General features: G+C 40.3%; 1 protein-coding gene across 1 annotated transcript in view; it reads left to right on the plus strand.

The window, feature by feature from the left end:
* Nucleotides 1-14510, plus strand: part of LOC124556338 (zinc finger protein rotund-like) — a 499810-nt gene that overhangs the window by 233069 nt on the left and 252231 nt on the right. The window lies entirely within an intron of this gene.

The following is a 14510-nucleotide window of genomic DNA, read 5'->3' on the forward strand; positions in this document are numbered from 1 at the left end:
CTTGCAATTTAAAAAAAAAGATGGATAGAGAAAAAAAATAAAAAAATAAAAAAATAAAAAAAGGTAACTAGCTAGGAGTCGGAAAACCCGGGTTCAAATCTCGTAGAAACCTAGCGGATGTTCTTCTTTTCGTTTGTATTTTTCCATATCTCAACTGATAGAGATAGGAGGGTTAATAAGGTAAGTAAATCAATAAGGAATGATAATAATAAGGTAGGCAAACTAATTTCCCAAACGCCGTGAGTTAGTAAAGTATTAAACTTTTAAGCCTTGTCATATGAAAACAACTCCGAGTAAGAGTGCTACGAATTCCTCACGAGGGATTACAGATAGCCAACCGCGCGAAGCTTGCTTACAGCGAGGCACGGGACAGAATGCACGTGGGAAAGTTATGTTGTCTCTGTTGCCTCTTCGTCATATCATAGTTGTGAACCTGCAAGAGTGAAGGTGTCCAGTACGAGCCTTATAGAAGTCAATCTGAAAGAATTGTTTTCCGTCATTTGGCTGCCGCGAACCTCTCGGATACATGTAGTGATTTTTCCATCGCTAATGCGCCGAATGAAATACGTTATTGCATGAGTACAATGTTCTTCCGTAAGTAACATACGACGAGGGTCAGCCGACGTGCACAGTAAAAGTAATACCGCCAAACTGCACACCTGTGTACCAGCTGTGTGATGTTTATTTCTATCGCCAAGTTAAAAACTTTATATCCAGGCTTCAGAATTGCAGTGTGCTTCTGGAAACCCAGCGGTGATGGCACAACCGCACGGACGCAATAACTATTCACAGCATAATTCATAACCAACTTTCAGCACCGATTATTCAGGCAATGATATCGCATGCGTGGTGCGCATTAAAATTAATTCCCGAAAAAGACATATTTTTAAATGTAGACAAAGTTTGTTTCCCGTCGACTCTTCGGAAGGAACAGTGCAGCTGTCGAAAGATTGCATTCATTATATGTTCTTGGTGCCGTGAGTATATTTGTTTCGAATTTTTATATGACAAGTACCATCCATCTAGTTGTCCGAAGAAAAGTGAGGACACGTAACAGTGACTGGAAGAGCCATTGTAAAGTGACCTGGAGTAACATTTTAGTTGTTTATTATCCCAAGGGGTTTGAGAAATTTATTTGCCTACCTTATTATTATCATTCCTTATTGATACATACCTTATTAACCCTGCTATCCCTATCAATTGCGATATGGAAAAATACAAACGAAAAGAAGAACATCCTCTAGTTTTTTTTTAGTTTCGAGATCGAGTTCTCCGATTGCCAGCCAGTTACCTTGGCCTTTTTTTTTTCTTTTTTGGTCATAACATTCCACAGTAGTACACAATTTTCAACAGACATTTAAAAGTAATAAAACAAACTAGTCGGTGAACAGTGTGTACCATGTGGGTACAGAAGCGGCAGTTGTAAAAGTTTCTTACCTCGATTTCTGGAAAAGTTTGCGTTTGCGGACACCATACTTGATTATGGTAAATGCTCTATTTACTATTATCTATCGATCCGTCCAATTTTGAGTCGATTGCTCGTCATAACCTTTAGGGGTGATTTTCTCAAAATTGCGGGGGTGTTGACCCAAAATATCTTAGATTCCTTCGTTTTAGGTTGTACTCAAGCGACCTGCCAAATTTGAGGCGAATCGGTTGGCCGTGTCTGAGGCCTTCCCCTTGTAAGCCGCGATGAGAAAGTTTTGCAAACTGTTGTTAATAAAGCTTTCGGATAGATACACTTTCCTTTATAAACACAACTTTCAGCATTAGCCTAAGCAGTATTCAGAAAATTAACTATCAACTCAACCACACATAAGCTGAGCAAAACTGGTGGAGGACAAATGGACAGGACGTTGACCAGAATGTAAGGCATTTGGTACAATGTGCGCAATATGCCGATCTCAGTCATCATCACAAAGAGCGCAAAGAGTACTGAGGGCATCCAAGCCATTCCAAATGGTGGGAATGGACATTTTGGATCGATTCAACCTAACACCTGCAGGTAACAGCTATGTGTTAACCATCATATTGCACATCTAACGTTATGCCACAGTGTTTGCAGTACTGAATGAGCAAGTGAGTAAGATGGCACGGACAACAGTAAACAACTGGTTACAGAAATGTGGTATTCCTAACACAATAATTACACATCGGGGCCCGAACTTCATGTTCAAGCGGATTAAGCACTTGCGCCATCTATTGCGAATCTGGAAGCTAAGAAGTTGTCCTTACAGCCTCAGTCTTATTGAAGAATGGAACACATCCACTGGTCTCTCACCAAAATGTTAAGTTATTATGTGGACACCCATCATAACAATTTCTTAAGTTTATTTACTATATGTTGTAGCTGCATACAATTCTAATGTACATGATAGCATTGGGGTCTCACCACAGTCGGTAATGAAAGAAAGGTGCCATGGTCTTTTGAAGTGATTGAGCCTCGAGTTGGGAAAATAGGGAGTCATTGAAGAAGTTTGTGAAGATGTTACAGGGTATGTGGAAATGGGTGAAGAAAGCAAACACTAAAATGCTCAAGCATCAAGAGCAAGTGAGACGATTTGTTGGTAAATTACCTGAGAAGAGACTCTGTCATTGGGTTATGCCGGTGAGACCCTGCACACTGACGGGAAAACGAAAATTTCCTTACGCAGTATCAAGTCATAGAAATGAAACCGCCCATGAATGTAAAGTTACAGTTAGTAATAGATCTACACTAATTAACCATTAACACAACAACAAAAATCTTAAATTTTTTTGTTGTACTTTTACACATTTGTTTTTTAAAATTATTTCATGTAAATTCAAATTAAGTGCAGCTATGTATTATTGTAATTGCAGCAGCAAAAATTGTACAGAAAGAAGTATGAGAAAATGGTAATGTAAAATTGAATGTATGATATCACCATGAGTAGTATCAATAAATACATATCTCTGATATGGGAAAGTACTGATGATGTGGATGGCGCAAAAAGTTAGCATGCATACAAGAATATACAGAGAGATGAAGACATTGTATGAAGTAGACTGCCAATAAAGTAAGATGTAGTGAGGATGGTCGCTCTGTGGTGTCAGAACTTTGACTAATTGATAGTCTAACAACAGTAAATTTGATATGAAGTGAGTTGTAATAATTCAGTAAGAGACTGAGTACTGCACTATGAATTTTATTTAGTGGATAAAGTTAATTTGTGTTAATTGCCATACGAGTGCAGTGGTAAAAACTGTGGTGTGTGCTCTTGTAAAGGTATAGATGATCTACGATGTGTGGCATGAAAAATAATAGAGCAGATGTATTGTGGGGTATTCTGCTTTAAACACCAATTACCAGCCTCTACTAAATTGTCTGCATCATATACAGCAAGCAGAGTATAAATGCACATACTGGTACTTCAAGATGATAATGTGTATACTAACATGTGATATGTATTGTAGAGAATTGTATCTAAGAGCAGCCGCAAAATGAGTACATACTTCGTCGACCACAACCACCAAAAGGCAAGATCTAAACATTGTATACATTATTTTTGTATACATTAGTTTTGTAACAGGGTTCAGATAAGTTATGTTTTGTTAATTTGAACAGTTAAAATCAGATAGGTATTTAGCGCCTGTTATTTAATGAAAATTACTAACAAAGTGAACATAATTACTGATTCACAGCAATTGAAAGAGTGTGCATTTTTCAAAGCGATTATCATTAAATATTTTACATATACTGGTACATATACCAAAATCCATCAGTCATTCCACATGGAAAAGCTTCTATACATATACATTAAAGTGAGAAGTAACTATTTACATGTTTACATGTTCAGGCAGCAAATACATTAATTAATATTTTGTAGAAAATATCTGACAGAAACGGTGTTTTCCATTCCATTAATTCTATTATAGTAAAAATGGTTATTCCATTGTTCACAGAAGTTCATGAAAGTAATAACAAATCGTTATTAGTTAATTGAAGTTATAACTGCTTTTGTTTATACCGTCTTAAAGTGTACTCCACTGAGAAGCAATTATGTGACCACAGTATTATAGTGGAAGTAATGAGAGCGTGTTCGGTACAGTAACATACTTAATGCACCTATGTTAGTGTACATATACATGTAAAAGTTACTGTACTGCTGCTGCTTTGGTTCATACAAGATGAGCTGTAGTGATTCTCAGTGAGTCTGGAAGTTTAACTATTTTTCTACCCAGATATTCTTAGCTTTGTCAGTAAATACATAGAGGTAGTACGTTGCTTAATTCTTGCAGGCAGAAAACTTTAAAATCTTCACAGTGCTTTAATTGACAAAGTATTGGCTTTAACACAAATAACAGTTATCCTGTGTTTTATCATGTTTTAAGACACCACAATTGCTTTCCAAGTTATATTTTATGCTTCTTTATTTGGGACTTGCATCACCTTTCAAAATGAAAGTTAACTTCTCCAATCAGGTACTGGCACAATCAAGTTTTTCAAGTGAAAAACTTTCATGAAATCATTAGCATCACTAAACTTTTAGATTTATGATTTCATGGTAAGTATTGGCTTCTGTCTTAGCTGAGTGTACTGCACTGCCACAAAATGTACTGAAGGAGGAGCAGAACAAGAGGGTGGGAAGCAATGGTGTTTATTAACAGTCAATTTACAGTGTGTTGTTGTGTCTTCGGATACTGACTGCCTATGTGTTAGCTAAGTCACGGTCAAGGTACACTGTAATTATTTCAGTAGTTAGCTGGTTAGTTGCTGTATACAAGATACAACTCTCGTTTATTTATTCTTTTCGTGTAAAGAAGTAGGGTAAGGTTAGTATTGATGGACCAGCTCCATCGATAAACCGGCTTGATTTCTCTCCTTATATTGACAATAGGCACATTCTAGCGGTCATTAAGTGCACCCCATGTTGCCAAAGATTAGCTATCTTAGTTGTAAGTCGTTCCACGAAAACACAAAGCAACCGTGAAATAAGGTAAGATTTTCAGTATGTTCTCGTAACTGAATACTGTTAAAGACTGAAACATTGGAGTGATACTGTAATAGTGATTAAATTTCTGCGGCGATAATTGAAAAGTAGGAGCAGTTCACACCATTTTGTCATATTCACAATACGTGCTGTGGACGAAGACTAGGTATTCTTAAGCGATGCCATGCGAGTTGTCTTGAGCGAGCCATTTTCAGTTTCTGTGAATACGTTCGTGGCCCAATATGGGAACTATCTCTACACATACTGTCACAACAAGAGTTCGAGTTATGTACCAAACAAATGCGATGGTTGACTTAAAGTTTTAAGTAACAACTAACTGACTAATAATTTATGAGTAATAAGCAACTAATTAATAACAACTATATGAGCAACGAATAGTGAAAAATCAATTTAATAATAACGATAGATCTGATAAAAATAATTGAAAAATTGATTTAACCATCAATTGAATAACTGTTAACTGAGTAATGATTAAGTGCATGACAAAGGATAATATTTAATTTCATAAATCATATATTATTCTATATTTGGTGTTGTTTACCCCAGGCAGTACATGAGCTCTCACGTGCTGTTTTCCCTTGATACGCAGTCTTATGGGGCTATTTAATGTCACACGTGGCGTGGAGTGGCCATGTCTCGGACTGCGCGGCCCCTCCCGCCGGAGGTTGGAGTCCTCCCTCGGGCATGTGTGTGTGTGTGTGTGTGTGTGTGTGTGTGTGTGTGTGTGTGTGTGTGTGTGTGTGTGTGTCGTTCTTAGTATAAGTTAGTTAACGTTAGTTTAAGTAGTGTGTAAGTCTAGGGACCGACGACCTGAGCAGTTTGGTCCCTTAGGAATTCACACACATTTGAACATATGAATAATCTCATAATTAATGTGATAATAGTGAATTACTTAATTAATTAATTGATACTAGTACTAATACATGCATATATTACATGTGAGGTTTCTATCCTGGATGCCTCCAGGACTGAAATATGGAGAGTGGCAGGAAGTCGATATGGATCGTGCATTAGCTGCAGTACGAAATGGTGATATGGGAATCAATGCGGCTACCAGAACTTGTAGCGTGTCGACAGCCATTTTACAAAGACATTTAGTGAGGAAAAACTACTTTCCTCTTGACAACAAAAGAGTTATAGGCTGTACGGCTGACCGGCCCATGGCAGTGGAGGAGTAACTAATTGTGTAGGTCCTGAAACTAGAAAAATTAATATTTGGCGCTATACCAGAGGAATTATGTTCATTAGCTTTGAGATAGCGGACAGAAATGATATTTAACACAGATTCAGTACGGCAAAGAGAATCCCCAGGGAAAAAATGGTATTATTCATCAATCGGGGGGCATCCTGAGCTTAGTTTGCGTCAGCCAGAAGCGACTTCGTATGCACGAAGTAAGGGTTTTAACAAACAGAACTTGATCCACTTCTTTGATATACTCGAAAAGACCGTTGATGAAATCCAGCTCAGCACAATACGAGTATTCAGCGTTAACGAGACAGGTTTATCAACAATTCAGAACAAACCAAGAAAGGTACTTGCCCACAACTGTAAAAATATGGTGGGGTCAACAGCCAGTGGCGAAGAGACTAGCCAGTATGTCCCATCTTTAACGATTTACAAACGTTCCTATTAGGATGAAGGGTTAGTAGAACGAACAATTTTTGATTTATCAATAGGGATATATATGAGAGGTGGTTAAGACATTTCATCAACTCACTCCACTCCTCAAAGGAGAGAAAAATATTGCTTCTACTTGATGGTCACTCAACCCACACCTAGAATCTCGATGTCCTTTATAGTGCTCGAGGAAACGATGTCATCCTGTTGTCACTGCCAAACCACACTACCCACAGGTTACAACCACTGGTGTCTCAATTTTTAAGCCTTTGAGTAGTTATTAAATTGCAGAGATGGAGGATTTTCTAACGCAAAAACGCAGTGAAGGGAAACACGAAGTTGTTATGCAGTTTCACCTTGGGTGTCTCTCCGGTAAAGCACAGGGACAGGTTGCAACGTAAAGCACAGGGACAGGTTGCAACAATAAGGTGTGCAGTAAATGGTTTCGCAAAAACAGTAGTTTGGTCAGTAAACATGAATGTTTTCCGTACTGCCATTATGTAGCTGTGATGCAGTTTGAAACAAACAATATTTCTATAAGAGAACGACAAGCTAAAGAGCTAATTTTGGTAAGGCATATTCCTAGGCCCAATACAGTCGTCCCCGCATCTAGAAGTCAAGATAGGCCGGAATTTATTCCAGTTGGCGCAGCAACATGCGCTTCGAAACTTTCCTTGCATAAAATTTTTCCCATGCTGGAAAAACTCTCTCGAGAAATAAACTTGAATAAGGCTCAGAAAGCCATAGATATCACAAGCAGTCCATACAAACTGAAGCTGGAAAAAGCGGCAAACAGAAAAAGTTGTAAAGAGAAACAACTAGATCTAAAAAACGTCTACAGAAACATGCACCCAAGAAGTTAACTAGAGCTCAACTTTCGTCAAGTGATACGGCCACCCAGATCGACCGACATGTATCCCATCGAACATTTATAGGACATAATCGAAAGGTCAGTTCGTGCACAAAAGCCTGCACCGGCAGCACAGTCAAAATTATGGACGGCTATAGAGTCAGCATGGCTCAATATTTCTGCAGGGACTTCCAACGACTTGTGGAGTCCATGTCACGTCGAGCTGCTGCACTACGGCAGAAAAAAGGAGGTCCGACACGATATTAGAAGGTATCCCATGACTTTTGTCAGCTTAGTGTATTCTAAATGCAGTCCAGGGATTGGTTTAGAGCTTAAACTTCATCATCCGAGAGTGCGGCACTATGCGGTAATCGCTTATACTTCTTTCTCTCAGAAGATACAAACACTTTAGCTTCCCAAATGTGGATTTAGGTCGTTTTCTTACAAAATAGCGCTTGTACCACTTTTACTCTAAGCCCTTCAGTTGTTATTTATATTATTTACATTATACTGGTGATGTGTAACTTAAAACAACACGTCATGTAGACAAATATCTTACTAATAGATAGCTCACTAGTCCTTGCAGATTCGTCTAACAGCGTATCGTGTACATATACATAACTGTCCCTGTAAAATGACAGGCCTACACTATTGGGTCATTCTCAGCCCAAACAACGCATCTGTTAAATGCTTTTCCACAGCACACGCGATACGCATTTGTCAGCGCTGTTTTAAAAATATCCCAAGTGTTTTCGTTGCTACAGATGACTTTTTTAGGTCCATCATGTCACTCCAGATTCGACAGAGCTATGAAAGCAGAGCTATGAAAGCAGCGTGTGGAAGCTGCTTCAAATAAGGCGATATCGATTTTATATGCCTAAAAGATTTCGGTCAATAGTTTTGGGAAGCAATTTCTTTCCTTTTGAGTACCTTGCAGAGTGTAAAGCTATAAAAAATTTAGGATACTCGAGTCTTCCGGAGTAACTGGATGCAGAAACATGAGATAGGACGTTGGGACTACAAACGTTGGGGAATATATGTACGAAATGTTGGAATATCGATCCTGTTCGTAAGATTTAGCACCTTCTGACTGTCTATTTCCAGTTCTGAAAGAAAGTTTTTTTACATCTACATCTATACCCTACACATCAGTGTGAAGTGCGTGGCAGGTTCTTTTTAACGCACCACCATACATTAGGTTTTCCTCTCGTTCCACACACTAACAGAGAGTGGCGAGAATAACTGCTTGTACGCCACTGTGAGAACTGTAACTAGCACAATTTAAATCTATAAAGAAATTAAAATCTGCTCGATCTGAATGGAATAGGTATGTAGAGCGAGAGAGCACATAAGTAGTTTTGTGCCATGTAAGTCGTTTCTTTAACCTTTTTAAGCAAGCGCTCGCTAAAAGCAAGGCGTCATTCTACGAGTGACTGCCATTTAAGATTTATTTAGCACTTGTACTACCGTCTCTCACCAGTGAAACTCTCATTTGACGATTCGCGGCGCCCTTCTTTGTTGACGGTTGATGTACCCTGTTAGTCAGGCCTCATAAGGGTCCCATAAACTTCAGTAGTATTTATGCAGGTTAGTACAAGTTTGCCGGCCGGTATGGCCGAGCTGTTCTAGGCGCTTCATTCTGGAACCGCGCAATTGCTACGGTCGCAGGTTCGAATCCTGAAAGCCGGCCGGAGTGGCCGAGCGGTTCTAGGCGCTACAGTCTGGAGCCGCACGACCGATACGGCCGCAGGTTCAAATCCTGCCTCGGGCGTGGATGTGTGTGATGTACTTAGGTTAGTTAGGTTTAAGTAGGTCTAAGTTCTAGGGACAGATGACCTCAGATGTTAAGTCTCATAGTGCTCAAATCCATTTGAACCATTTAGTACAAGTTTTCTGTATGCAATTTCTTTTGCAGACAAACTGCAGGTTCCTACCATCGCGTCAATGAATGCGCTTTACGTTCAACTGACCGAATGTGCTCTTTCCACTTAATATCTCTAGATATCGTTATTCCCAAATATGTGAACGACGTGATTGGCTCTTAGGTCTGACGCATTATTTCCGTAGTCAAAGAATACCAAGTTTTTAAGTTTCGCGAAGTGGCCACATTTTACTACCAGTCTTTACAACACGCTAATATTTGAGTTCGAAAGTGGAAGCTACGGTAGCCGCTGTCGTTGTTGTATTCAGTACGAAGACAGGTTTGGAAGAGCTCTCCACGCTAGTCTGTCCTGTGTAAGCCTCTCCATTTCTGCAGCGCACATCCATTTGATCCATTTCTGCAGCGCACATCCATTTGATCCCGCTCACTGTAGCCAAACGTTGGGCACCCTCTACAATGTGATCCCTTCTCCTTCTTTTAATCTGATAGTGCCATAAAATTCTTTTATCGCCAATTCGAGTGAGTACCTCTTTCTTAGTTATCTGATCTACCCATCACATCTTCAGCATTCTTCTGTAATACCACAGTCCAAAATGTTCTATTCCCTTCTTATCTGAATTGTTTATCGTACACGTTTCACTTCCTTTCAAGGCTGCACTCGAGACAAATACCTGCATTCATGATTTCCTAACACTTAAATTTATATTCGATGTTAACATGTTTCTCTTTTCCGGAAACGCTTTTCTGCTAGTCTGCATTTTATATCCATTCTACTTTGGCCATTGTCAGCTATTTTACTGCGATAATAGAAAAACGTCTTATTTATTAGCCTAATTCCCTCAGTAATACCTCATTTAATTTGATTGCATTTCATGCAAGACGTAGCTCGATCTCATCGAAGCAGGAGAGTGTTTGATGTCCTGGAGGAGTTCTTTGGGGACCGCATTCTGCCATGGACCTTTTGTTCACGTTCGTCTTATATCCTTTCAACAAACTGTCCATTCCTTTCAATTGACCATTCACCCGTTGATAAGTGTTTTCGAGTACTTGAGGCATAGAAGATACTGACAAGAAAAGCAGGAACAAATTGTATAGAATTATTTTTGCTGCTGATGGTGATGAGGTGGTGTTTTATTTTGGGCAACGGAAGAGCACAGGGAGGACGCATCTACTTGTGCAACGGCCCCACCGAACGGAAGGGGCGGCGTACGCTTAGTATTCCAGGCAGGGCTTTATCTCGCACTGCGACTCGACTAATGCGCCGACTCGCGCTGCATACGTTAGCGCGGTATCAACCGTTAGCGTCTGCTGATGAGTTGCTACCTTCCGCCGTTTCCTCGCGGATAGCTGGCCTGCCAGATCGCAAATACAGGACGACAATTATTGAACTATATGAAATTAAATCGTCATAACTTCTGAACGGTTAGCGTTAGAGCGTTCGAACTGCACGGTTGGTCGCGGGACATGATGGGAATTAGTATGCGCTGTATGGTTTGGTTTAGCGATGAAGGCCACTTTCATTTGGATGGGTTCGTCAATAAGCAAAACTGGCGCATTTCGGGAACTTAGAATCCGCAATCGAGAAGTCTCTTCACCCTTAACGGGTGACTGTGTGTTTTTCAATATCAAGTCACGGAATAATCAGTGCGATATTCCTTGATGGTACGGTGTCTACCGAACTGTAAGTGAAGGTTTTGGAAGATGATTTCATCCTTATTATTCAAAGTGACCCTGAGTTCTACAAGATGTGGTTCATGCAAGACGTAGCTCGATCTCATCGAAGCAGGAGAGTGTTTGATGTCCTGGAGGAGTTCTTTGGGGACCGCATTCTGGCTCTGGGGTACCCAAAAGCCACTGGCATGGACCTCGATTGGCCGCCATATTCTCCGGATCTGAACATATACGACTCCTTTTTGTGGGGTTATACCAAAAACAAAGTGCACACCAATAACCCCAAAACCATTTCTGAGCTGAAAACAGCCATTCAGGCGGTTATCGACAGCTTCGATGATCCGAGACTTCAGCGGATCATGCAGAATTTCGCTATTCGTCTGCACCACATCATCGCCAATGATGGCAGTCATATCTAACATGTCATAACCTAAATCCGAATATCTCTAGTGACGTTTACATGTCGAATAAAGCGTGTCCACGCCGAAGTTTGTAACTAATTTACGTTTTTTTTCATATAGTTCAATAACTATATAAACCTTGTTGCTCGATACAGTCGCTGCCAGTGGAGACCGGGACATCGACAGCCGCATCCGTCGGGTGCGAAAGTTGGCGTTAGAGAGGCAGCATCCCAATTATATTTTCTAAAGCAGTTCACGTCCATTTGCTCTGTTTGGTAACGCGTGAACGCTGGGTTCCAAATTTCATACAACTGTTTCAGGCACGCTGGAACAAAATGATACGGCCGTATGTTCGTGACATATTCCTTACACTCAGACGAAGAAAATAATGTGCCTGTACGTGGGTCCGGCAACGCTTAATTTTCATGTTAGAATTCATTTTATAAACTTCTATACTGCATTAATCATGGTAATCACATACGGACAGAACGTATCAGCACGTCATATACAATTTTCTCTTACATAAAGTGTCTAACATGATCTCCGTTAGCTTTGATACATGATCAATTCGTCGTCAGATTGATTACCACATGCGCTCATGATCTCTGAAATCCTGCGTACGGTTTCGTATCTTTACGCATTAGTGTCACGAAGACACTGTACCTTGTAGCGGAATTCTATATACAAGAGCCTTAAATTTTTTTTCAAAAATAGAAGTCTAGTGGATTTAGGTCCCGAGAACGTGGGGGCCAGGGTGACTTAAGAGTAAATCTTACCCTGACGCAACCGAGCTGGCAATTCGAACCGTTCATTTAAGCAAGGTTCTACGTGAGGTATGGTAGTACGTTCAGTTCCCGTGTGTTCCTCGTACCTAACGCACTATGATGAATTGTAGAATCTTAAGTCAGACTTGGAAATAAAGCTTTCCAGGCCCTTGTCCATTTAACATACTCGTATTTTCTGTTCGTATGTGCGAAGACTGTGTCTTGAAAGTTTGACAATACGTTTTCGTTACACCCTGTACAGTATGGGCTTTTAGTATCTCCCAATTGGGTTACACAGTTATTTTATGAATTAAATATGATAACTGCTGTGAACACAATAGTAAACTAGGACGAACGGTAAAGGAAAGAAAAAAAGAAGATTGCTTAACGTTCGCCGACGTTGAAGTTATGTAAGACGGAACGAACGGTAAAAGGTGAATTGCGTAGGAAAACGAAACCAACATCTTGTCGAACTGTGACAGTGCTGTTAGCTGGTAGTGCAATGAGATGTCAGTAAGCCGGCCGCTGTGATCGAGCGGTTCTAGGCGCTTCAGTCCGGGACCGCGCTGCTGCTACGGTTGCAGGTTCGAATTCTGCCTCGGGCATGGATGTGTGTGATGCCCTTATGTTAGTTAGGTTGAAGTAGTTCTAAGTCTAGGGGACTGATGACCCATAGTGCTTAGATCCATTTGAACCGTTTGAGATGTCAGTAGAGGAGAAAGCCATGAAGTCCATGCGCAACTTAGTGAAATTAATTTTTCGGAAGATATGACAACATACATCAAAACGCACGCGAAAGGAAATAGACGTATTAAAGAACAACGGGCGTTTGAACCTGCTGTCTCATCAAGTATACAGCCGACGAAACAGAAAAAGCACTGTATACTGAATTTAAAAAAAAGCATGGGAATAGAGTAGCGCTGTTGTTTCTGAACACAGAGGGAGGGGGGGGGGGCGGCAGGACAGGTTCCTAAACGAGATTGGGGGGGAGGGGTTCAAATGGCTCTGAGCACTATGGGACTCAACTGCTGAGGTCATTAGTCCCCTAGAACTTAGAACTAGTTAAACCTAACTAACCTAAGGACATCACAAACAACCATGCCCGAGGCAGGATTCGAACCTGCGACCGTAGCGGTCTTGCGGTTCCAGACTGCAGCGCCTTTAACCGCACGGCCACTTCGGCCGGCGTGGGGGAGGGGGGCAGAAGATATCAAGAAAAGGAAAACAACGAGAAAAAGCAGAAGAGGTAAAATGGAAAAGATTAAACTAATAAACATTGTGGTAGAGCTGTATTTTGCCTGTAACTTCGCTGTATAAATTTTACTCCAACTCACTGGCTGGCGTGCAGACCTCTGCATGAGACAAATCGTTTCTAGTACCTACGTAACCTTGCTGAGTACAAGAATTGGCGCTGAAGTTGTGCAGCCATTCGGTCGTGAGAAATGCGGTTTTATTCTTGATTATTCATTAAAATGTTCATGGCAAGTTCAGCTCCCAACGATCTGCAAGGAAAATACAACAATCTCAAAATTACAGGTCACGCAGAAACCTATAACCTCAATCGTGAAGTTATAGGTCACATGGATTACTATACATTTGTATCTGCAGATCAGTTTTCAATAACATAATGCGGTGCTAACAGAGTTTTCTTGAGTTAATAAATGATTATTCCACGGATGTTGTTGATATTGTTGCAAATTCACATCATCTTATTACACACTACTATATACTTATGTTGATTTCTCCGATATTTTCGGAAATCAAAGATCGATTGCGAGCACAGTTTGCAATCGCATGTTTCAGAAGGAAGGCTCTTTCTTCATCATAAACGACATTTTCGACTGATGAATCTGATTCTGATTTAACATACAAGACACATTTGGCTTCTACATAACATTACTTCAAATTACACATTTTCTTCCATATAGATATTTATAATGTATGTACTTTATCAGCTTTTTCCTATAATTCAATTTCTTGTAATTATGTTCCTTTTTAGAAATTATCCCCCTGTTACTAATATTTATTTCAAGCTAGAACCACCTCTCATCCTGCGTGACGTAATAGGTTTTGTACGGAACAGTTTCACGAACTACGAAGCCCCTCAATTTACTTTTTTCGAAAGTTTCTTTGAAAAGCATTGTGAAGAAACTGAAGTTTCACAGTCGATGTACAAGTTCGAAATACCCCGTGAGATCCACACTCCCCACGGTAACTGTTCTATCAGGAACAGATACTACCGTCATATATAGTTAAAATATGGCTTTCCGGCCATTGACCTTCTTGTGCGAACGCACACGCTATGCCCGAACTCGTACGGGACTTGGTAGATTAATCTGCCACGAGTAATG

This window comes from Schistocerca americana, chromosome X (genome assembly GCF_021461395.2).
Source record: "Schistocerca americana isolate TAMUIC-IGC-003095 chromosome X, iqSchAmer2.1, whole genome shotgun sequence".
In the NCBI taxonomy this organism is placed as follows: Eukaryota; Metazoa; Arthropoda; class Insecta; order Orthoptera; family Acrididae; genus Schistocerca; species Schistocerca americana.